Below are 10,114 nucleotides of genomic sequence, written 5' to 3'. Positions count from 1 at the left end.
ACGAATATGCAATTTTACTTGATATTTTTACCCCTATTTGTGCCTAGTAGTTTAACTTTAGTAATTCTAGATATCAGTTCTTTATTTTCCAACTTCTCTGTACCACTATTATAGCTAAAGGTTCGTAATATTTTGTAATTACCTACTTATTTATTATTATTATTATACCTACTTATTACGGATTTCTTATTTTATATTTTTCCTTCCTTTCTTCTGTCATGTGTTTTGACCGGCCACGGTTACTTTTATTTTATACTATAATAAAAAAAAGAAAAAATAAAAAACACAAATTTCCTTTGACCTTCTTCTCTTAAAAAAATGCCACGGTTGTGGCATGCTCTCTTATTTTCTAATTTCTTGATTTCTTTTCATTTTTCGCCCCCATTTTCTTGATTCATAGTTTTAATTCATATTTATTAGGTTATAGATATTTACTTTAATTTATGAGAATCCTTAGTCAGCATTCTTCGTGATGACATCTTCAACACTATCTTCGTCACTCATAAATAGTTCTATAACTGGATTAAAATCGTTTAGGACTCGTCGTTTAGGTAAGAATTATTTTATTTTTGTGAGGAATGGTAATGTAGCTAAGAAAAATTACATTAATAATATACAGCCCAGCCTAGTTGAGGTTTATTTTTTTTTTTAAAAGAGAGGTTTGACAGAGGGAACTGTACAACTGCTATGGGTCCTTATCATCGCACGCGCGAAAATCGAAAAGAGACAGGAAGACAGGATAGGGGAAAGAGCCAGCCCGACCGAGAGAACGAACATAATCGCCATCAGGAGTAAAATGCCGCCCCGGGCGGGAACGAGAACCCGCGCCTAGCGCTTACAATCAGACCACTACAACTAAGCCTAACTGAGGCCAGCCCGCGGTTTCGATTCCCGCCCCGGGGCGGATTTTATCCGACGGGATAAATGTTCGTTCTCGAACGGCGGCTGTCTCGCGTACGCTGTCTCCTTCTCTCTTCGATTTCGGGACGATAAGACCATAGCAGTTACAGTTCCCTCTGTCAAACCTCTTAAAAAAAATATATATATAAATATTATGAACTCAATATATTTAGTTCATGACGAGATTCAAGTTTGGGTACTGGCTACTATCCGGTTAGGAGTTCCTTACATAGAAATTCTGTAGGTATAAACACAGGTGTAGGCAGCTATGTGAACTTAACGTGGTAAGTTTTTCAGCCCTCTAGATTTTATTATTTCCACTTGCATTCAGTAATGAAATGTACTCAATCGGTCATGCAAATCAATGTAGATGAGTCAATGAGAAAGTATGCAAATCGTCCAAAAATTAAAATCGGAAAAAAAATACATAGCAGTGATGATGGAAACATCTGTTTCTCGAGTACTCTTATGCTAACTATTTACCATTGACTAAATCTTTTCATTCAGGTTTTAATTATCTCTACAAATATGTATTAGGTACATGGAAATGAGACAAGTGTATGACTTAATCCGTCCACATTTCAATGAATCGGGAAATGGTTGAAATGGTAATCGTTTAGAACCCCAATAAAAAAAAAAAAAAAAAAAAAAAAAAAAAAACGTGATTTTTAGCCCAGGTTACTTACTTACTTTACTAGTAAAACGGAAAGTAAAGTAAGTAGCCCAGGTTTAAATGGGAAAATGAGGTGTTACATACAAAATAGCTCAAGAACAGTTTGTCGTAGAGCGATGAAATTTGGTTATGCTTTCCCGGTATAGTCCAAGGACACGACTGTAACAGTGTAACACTTTGGTAATCGGACAGTCATCCATCCAGATATTAACCAAAGTCAATGTTGCTTAACCCTTATTACGTAAACGGCGTCAAGAGATCAAGTACTTTGGCATGTGAATATTCTAATCTATATGATTTTTTCACGCCTCATCGAATGGTACAACTTAAACTTGAACACTATGTATCTGACTTACAGGTGAGAAGTTAGGGATTCGATACTTCCTTGTGCCAACAAATTTTCCTTTTTACTTCTTTGTGAACCTAGGCGCACGGCAGTGCGCCAGGCCAAGTTCCGGTATGATTTTTTCACGCCTAATCGAATGGTACAACTTAAACTTTAACACTATGTATCTGACTTGCAGGTGAGAAGTTAGGGATTCGATACTTCCTTGTGCCAACAAATTTTCCTTTTTACTTCTTTGTGAACCAAATAAGCATGTGAATTTGTGAATATAGTCAATAATATTATTACGGAATACTCCTGTGTGCCAACGATATTTTTTTTTCTTCTTCTTCTTCTTCTTCTTCTTCTTCTTTTTAGTTTATCTTCGCAAATGTAATAGAAAGTAGAAAGTCGTGTGATGTGTGCACCCTTCTTCTTCTTCTTCTTCTTCTTCTTCTTCTTCTTCTTCTTCTTCTTCTTCTTTTTAGTTTATCTTCGCAAATGTAATAGAAAGTAGAAAGTCGTGTGATGTGTGCACCAGTACATCAGGCCTTAGTAATACGGTTAGGTTGCATATAAAAAGAACTTTCACAAATGAGCAACCTTCTGGGGGTAATACGGTTAAGTAGCATACAGAAAGAACTTTCACAAATGAGCAACTTTCTGGGGGTAGTATAGGTAGAATAGAATATACCTTGTTTATCTTGCTCGAATGAGACTAAAAAGTCTTTTTACCCCAGCAGTCTAAACAAGGTCTCGTTTATTTTTTACGGTTAGGTAGAATACAAAAAGAACTTTCACAAATAAATCTTGATGCAACTGATATGATCGAGAAACTTAGGTAAAAGATAGTATTTTTACTTTCTATTACCCTTACGTATAGGGAACCTATACAAGGTAATGAGAAAGTATTGCAATCGGTCCAAATTTTCAAAATCGGGAAATGGGTGGAAATATCCGTTTTGGGACCCCCTGATTCCAAAAAAGTGGTTTTTAGCCCATGGTCTGTACGTACGTATGTACGGATGTACGTATGTGTGTACTACAGGTTTAAATGGGAAAATGGGAAAAGGTGGTATACAAAATATCTCAAGAACGGTTAGTCGTAAAGCGATGAAATTTCAGTACTATTCGGGCAGGATGAACAAGGTACATTCTATTTTATTCTATTCTCCTTGTTAATTTTACATCCCTGCCCTTCCTCCTAAGAATACGTCCTTGATACAACAGACCAGACATTATGCCCACAATACCATCAGCGACATCCATGTGATTATTGAATACATATACATGGACCGGTTCCCCCTCCCCCCCTGAGAAAACAACTCAAATCCTTAGAATGTTATTCCAAAGAGGGTTATATGGACCATTGATTCATCGGACTGATTTAATGGGGATGTAAAGTAATTTAGGTAAAATAATACATAATACTCACTAGTAGTTCTGTAAACCAGACCTCACTCAGCCTCTTTTGCCCAATCTGTAGGTAATACTTAGCAATGTTATTCACATACCTAATTATAGGTATATCGAAATAGAAAATAAGCTCACTCAGCCTCTTTTGCCCAATCTGTAGGTAATACTTAGCAATGTTATTCACATACCTAATTATAGGTATATCGAAATAGAAAATAAGTAGATACCTATATGTCTCCGTGTGTATTAATTGCGTACTGCAGTACTTTCGGACTCAGGGGATCCTATGATGGATATTTTCATTCATTTCCCGATTTTGAAAATGTGGACGAATATAATGCACCTAAGGGTTCCCTATATGTAATAGGGACAAATTAAAAACATGAATGAAAAAGTTAGTCAATGGTGATAGTAACTCGAGAAAAATGTTCCATCATCACTGCTATGCTAACTTTCAGTACTTTCGGACTCAGGGGATCCTATGATGGATATTTCCATTCATTTCCCGATTTTGAAAATGTGGACGAATATAATGCACCTAAGCTCCGTGTGTATTAATTGCGTACCTACTGCAGTACTTTCGGACTCAGGGGATCCTATGATGGATATTTCCATTCATTTCCCGATTTTGAAAATGTGGACGAATATAATGCACCTAAGGGTTCCCTATATGTAATTGAATAGGGACAAATTAAAAACATGAATGAAAAAGTTAGTCAATGGTGATAGTAACTCGAGAAAAATGTTCCATCATCACTGCTATGCTATATTATTTCCCTCCACTTTTTCATGCTTCATGCTTTAAACGTACCTACCTCCATACTAACCTAACCTATGTATGTTGCAGGTAGCACGTGTAGTTTCGTTTCCTTTGGATGATATAGGTACATTTTTTTTTTTTTTTTTAATAATTGCTTTCATCGCAGCTTTTTATTGGTCAAAAAACTAGATATATGTAGGTAAATAATTATTTTCGAACTACATAATACATTTTATTATTTTTAAACAACATGCAAATACAGTATCCAATATTTACCTTTATTTGTAAACAAAACGGCAGATCCGGATATTTTTAAAAATAAATTTAATATATTGTTTAAAATAGAAATTCACAGCCGTTGGAACAAAAATATTCAAGAAATATTTTTTTTTTTTTTTAATAATATATTAATAAAAACATAAAATGTAGTATTATTAAAATATTTATAAAGAATGTTCTCTAAATTTTCTATTAAGTAAAATATTATTGAACTATGAACTTCGTATTTGCTATTTGCCTAAATAAAATGCTTTATGTTACTGATGATGTTTTCAGACTTTTTGATAATTTTTCCGAGATGATTTGAACAAGAGAAATGTGTGCGAGAGAGAAAGAAAGAGAGAGAAAAAGTGCAAAGGAGATGGAGAGTTAGTCTTTTTTCTGTTTCTTATTCTTTCGTCCTTGTTATTATTATTTTTTTATCAATGCCTTTGTTGATATTTTCTCCTGGGCTTGCGTGAAGAAGGCCTTTTTTGAATTTGATGGAAAATAAAAATACGGAGTTAGGTATACGTACATATAATTTTGTATGGATGGGAAAATGATAGGGTCATTGAATGGTTGAAATGACCGCTGGGGACTTGCACACGGGAAAAATCAGAGATCAAAAATGCTCCTTATGGCAGAAAAACAGATAAATTTACGTCTTTTTATGTAATTGTATTGATCAAAACAGCATGGTTAAATATGTAGAAGATGTCTTTAAGGCTGGTTTCTCGAAAACCGCTTAGATTCTTCTTCTTCTTCTTCTTTTTTGGTTTATCTTCGCAAATGTAATAGAAAGTAGAAAGTCGTGTGATGTGTGCACCAGATTTTTCTCTAATTGATATTAAGGACCGTCTAGATATGTCGATATAACAATAATGATAGATCGTAGGATTCGTAGGTAATTAATGAGTGTCATGACTTCTACTTCTGTCTGCCTGGGGGACATTAAACAGGGAGCAAAATAATGATAGATCGTAGGATTCGTAGGTAATTAATGAGTGTCATGACTTCTACTTCTGTCTGCCTGGGGGACATTAAACAGGGAGCAGACCAGCCTGAATTCCCCTTGCTAAAGATATACCAAAGGTTGAGTGCGAAGGGCATCCGCTCGTAAAATTTGTAGCCAAAACCAAATGGCAGTCCAAAGCAATCACCCTAGTTAGGGTAGGGCTGGTTGAGATGCTGACGAAAAACGCCGACCCCGTCTGTACACGCGGGAAAAAGCGAAGAAAAAGAAGAATGTCTTCTTTTTTCGTCAGCCTCTTAATTAGCCCTAGCTAGGTGATTGCTTTGGGCTGACAATGGGTTCTAGCTACAAAAATTTTACGAGTGCCCTTCGCACTCAGCCTAGGGCACTCTCACACTCAACTTTTGCTATTTATTTAGCAAACGAAAATTGAGGCTGGTATATACTCCCTGTTTATAGCTAGACTAAGCTGATCTACGCCCTCAAAACATTTAGCAAACGAAAATTGAGGCTGGTATATACTCCCTGTTTATAGCTAGACTAAGCTGATCTACGCCCTCAAAATCCCCAGCCAGGCTTAGTGTAATGACCGTATAAACTCTATTTAATAGTATAACAAATCTTATACTTGATGGTTTTGGACATGAAGAGGTAGCGACAAAACAAGTCGGATTATTGCTTTTTGGTACCTAATGAAAATAAATCAGATCTCCCTCAAAATCCCCAGCCAGGCTTAGTGTAATGACCATATAAACTCTATTTAATAGTATAAAAAATATTATACTTGATGGTTTTGGACATGAAGAGGTAGCGACAAAACAAGTCGGATTATTGCTTTTTGGTACCTAATGAAAATAAATCAGATCTGAGAACTAGAATACGGTTTATTATTGAGAAATAATTATTTTAACAATTAAATAATATTTTTATTATTTTACTTACATTTTTTTCTCTCTCTTCTTTTATGGCTTAATGCTGTTTTATTAAGTAAACTGTTCTCATTTTTTATTGATACACGAAAGATTTTATTACAGAATCTTCTCATTATTTCTCATCAGATTGTCAACTTTGTAGTTACCTATCTAAATTACAATTCAGTTTACTTCGTTTGATTCATCCAATGAGTTTTTTACATTGGGTATGATTTCTTTTCAGTTATTTTTACTTTTTTCTGAATATTTTCAATTCTATTTAAATCTCTCAAGTTAAATAAAAGCGGACTTCATGGTTTTGATAAAGAAAAGTGTTTACTAAATGATAGCTACATTGTATCGTATTTTTCCCCTCCGGATTTCAAGTTGTATCTATCAGTCAATTTTAATTTCATTTTTTTTCTACCCGTGTATTACGTATTGGTAGATAATCTTCTACCGGGCTTAAAGGTAGTTACAATATCTTGTGTGTTAATTGTATGCAATTATTAGTACACCTATGAATTTTTAACTTAAATCAAATAGATAAAAACCTATCTACCTATCTAAACGTTTAATATCATAAATTAACTTTTTTCAATGCGATCTAACTTTTCTACAGCTTGAAACGGTAAGAAAACATAAGCACCTACAGAATAAAGGCCTTATGCCCCTATGAGTCAAGCAGGTTTTTTTTTTTTATCGTTCCGACACCATGTACCGTTAGATACTTGGCTGTCTGTCTCACAGACACAGAAAAATGTAACACAAAACTTTTAACTAAGATAGGTGCTACGGTTGGCGGTATTTCATCCGCTTTTTGGCAATTTTCGACCGCTTTTTGGTGGTTTTCAGCTATACTGACTAAACGGTTATACATAGATATTGTAAAAGTTACAATAGAAGAACACCCAAATAAGCATCATTCAATAGGATAAGGAAAGTCGTGTGATGTTCACACCAGATTTTTTAATACCTAACGAGAGCTGACAAAATCTACCCAAAGAATCCATCTGTATATTTCTTCACCTGTGTCCTCTCCCTCTCCTTACTCAATACACATTTTTACTCATTATACCTATGAGTTACAGGGTGTCGATAAAAACATCAGCAAAAAGTTTTAAATGAACCTAAACTCTCTGCAGATCAAAATAATTAGGTTTTGGGAATACCCTGAGCGCACATTATCATATTAAAAACTAGACAAAAATCTCGGAATTACATCTTTTATTTTAAAGACATCGTTTTGCTAATAAATTGAATTTAATACCTATATAATGGGGCGATGAATAGGCGATGAGCACTCTGCCTATTAAACATTTTACATCATGATAGTCTAAATCTTCATGGACTTTGAAGAAAAAGGAATGAAAAAGGAGCATCTATGACAGCAGTCTTTAGTAGAAAAGTCCCTTTTACCCAGAAAATTATTCAGAAGAGACATTTTTCCTCACCATAACAACTACTGAGAGTTGAGTAGGAAGGGCACCTAATGAAAAAGTTATTCGTACTAGAACCAAATGTCAGCAAAAATAATAATAATAATAAAAATACATAATCGCTCGTACTGATCTGACGAAATGGGATAGACGAAATCGCAATTTAGCATAGAACACATTGATTGCACTCTTTAATGTGAATAATGTGTCCTAATTTATATTCATATTTTTAGATGCTAGAAATTGATTACGACCCAAAACTAGGTCTAGTTCTATTAATTAATACTAAAATTGCTTGTTGACATTTCATCAGCGATAACCTACATGTCTAGTATGTCTACTAAATTTGTTCCACTACATAATTATGTTTGCAACTAATACCTATTAACTATTAACTTATTATAAAGGTTAATACAACAATCATTACCCTAGTCTTGTAAGAAAACTGCATTTAAATCAGCTTGGAAGTTGGGAGTTAGCGTACTTGTCTTGGCACTTGTCTAGGTCCTGGGTTCGATTCCCGCCCGACCCGGGGCGAACTTTATCCTAAACAGACTTTATCCTCGGAATGGCTGACTTTCTAATATCCTCTTCTCCTCGACTTTTAGAAGAGAAGACCTCAGTGTTCAAGTTCCCTCTAATAAACCTTTTTTTATATTTAAAAAAAAGCATAGTTAGCTTAGTTGGTATAGTACGTCTGCCTTGTAAGCGCTAGGCCGCGGGTTCGATTCCCGCCCGGGGTGGATTTTATCCTAATGGTATAATGTTCGTTCTCGGAACGGCTGGCTTTCTCCTATCCTGTCTTCCTTCTCTCTTCGATTTCGGGACGATAAGACCATAGCAGTTACAGTTCCCTCTGTCAAACCTCTTAAAAAAAAAAAAACCTACGTCAATAGTTTGAAGAGACGCCCGGCATAAATCAACACGGAACAGAGTTTTGATGTTTTACTGATTTTTTTTTTTTTTTTTTTTTTTTTTTTTTTTTTTTATTTTATGTTAAAATTTTTTTTTAGTTAGCGGCACTGAAAATTTTACTTTTCGTGAGACTGGATTTCTCAAGATTTTAGTCATTTTAGACCAACTTTTTCAAAAATTACAAACCCGATGCTGGATACGGCCATGTTTCTATCGATGTCGATGGACATTCGTTGGATTTTTTCTGTTAGACCAAATTTTGAGAGGTACCTATTTTCCCTCATTAGGTGACTAGTGCTTACCTAATTTTTTGAAGTACAAATCATTTTTAAAAATGAATTTATCATTTTTATGTTTATTGGCGGACGAACATGGTAAGGTAAAATAAAATATTGAAAAGGCAATAATAATTCTAGCCCCGAATATCGGATTAAGTTCCACTTACCCATATATGTATTACAGTTCCGGCTGGCCGCAGTTCCAAGGGAACATTGGACCTGCAACTCTAACCTAATACTTGTTAATACCTAATAATATGGCTGTACCAGCGTTTTTTTTGACATTCTAAGAATCTAAGCGGTTTTCGAGAAACCAGCCTTAAAGACATCTTCTACATATTTAACCATGCTGTTTTGATCAATACAATTACATAAAAAGACGTAAATTTATCTGTTTTTCTGCCATAAGGAGCATTTTTGATCTCTGATTTTTCCCGTGTGCAAGTCCCCAGCGGTCATTTCAACCATTCAATGACCCTATCATTTTCCCATCCATACAAAATTATATGTACGTACCTAACTCCGTATTTTTATTTTCCATCAAATTCAAAAAAGGCCTTCTTCACGCAAGCCCAGGAGAAAATATCAACAAAGGCATTGATAAAAAAATAATAATAACAAGGACGAAAGAATAAGAAACAGAAAAAAGACTAACTCTCCATCTCCTTTGCACTTTTTCTCTCTCTTTCTTTCTCTCTCGCACACATTTCTCTTGTTCAAATCATCTCGGAAAAATTATCAAAAAGTCTGAAAACATCATCAGTAACATAAAGCATTTTATTTAGGCAAATAGCAAATACGAAGTTCATAGTTCAATAATATTTTACTTAATAGAAAATTTAGAGAACATTCTTTATAAATATTTTAATAATACTACATTTTATGTTTTTATTAATATATTATTTTAAAGTTTAATAACATAAATTAACTTTTTTCAATGCGATTTAATTTTTCTACAGCTTGAAACGGTAAGAAAACATAAGCACCTACAGAATAAAGGCCTTGTGGCCCTTGTGCCCCTATGAGTCAAGCAGGTTTTTTTTATCGTTCCGACACCATGTACCGTTAGATACTTGGCTGTCTGTCTCACAGACACAGAAAAAAGTATTCTTCTATTCACATTTGTCAGTACCTACAATGATTAGTAGGTATAATGAATATTTTAGATTGTAGATATTCTTAAGGTGCGTCCCGTTTTATCTAGACTACAGTCAACCGGATTCTATCCATGGGCGTAGGAAGGGGGAAGGCTGCCCCGCCCCC

At 34.6% G+C, this 10,114-nt stretch overlaps 1 protein-coding gene across 1 annotated transcript in view; it reads left to right on the top strand.

The window, feature by feature from the left end:
* The window catches only part of LOC103511099 (broad-complex core protein isoforms 1/2/3/4/5), a 44,595-nt gene continuing 34,481 nt past the window's right edge, over positions 1-10,114 (top strand). The window contains exon 1 of the mRNA XM_026824956.1: positions 1-120. The gene's annotated coding sequence lies outside the window, so the exon portion shown is untranslated. The remainder of the gene's footprint in view (positions 121-10,114) is intronic.

Source organism: Diaphorina citri, unplaced genomic scaffold, assembly GCF_000475195.1.
Source record: "Diaphorina citri unplaced genomic scaffold, Diaci psyllid genome assembly version 1.1 scaffold674, whole genome shotgun sequence".
Taxonomy (NCBI): Eukaryota; Metazoa; Arthropoda; class Insecta; order Hemiptera; family Psyllidae; genus Diaphorina; species Diaphorina citri.
The sequence above is the reverse complement of the archived record's forward strand: the minus strand, read 5'-3'. Positions and strand labels throughout refer to the sequence as shown.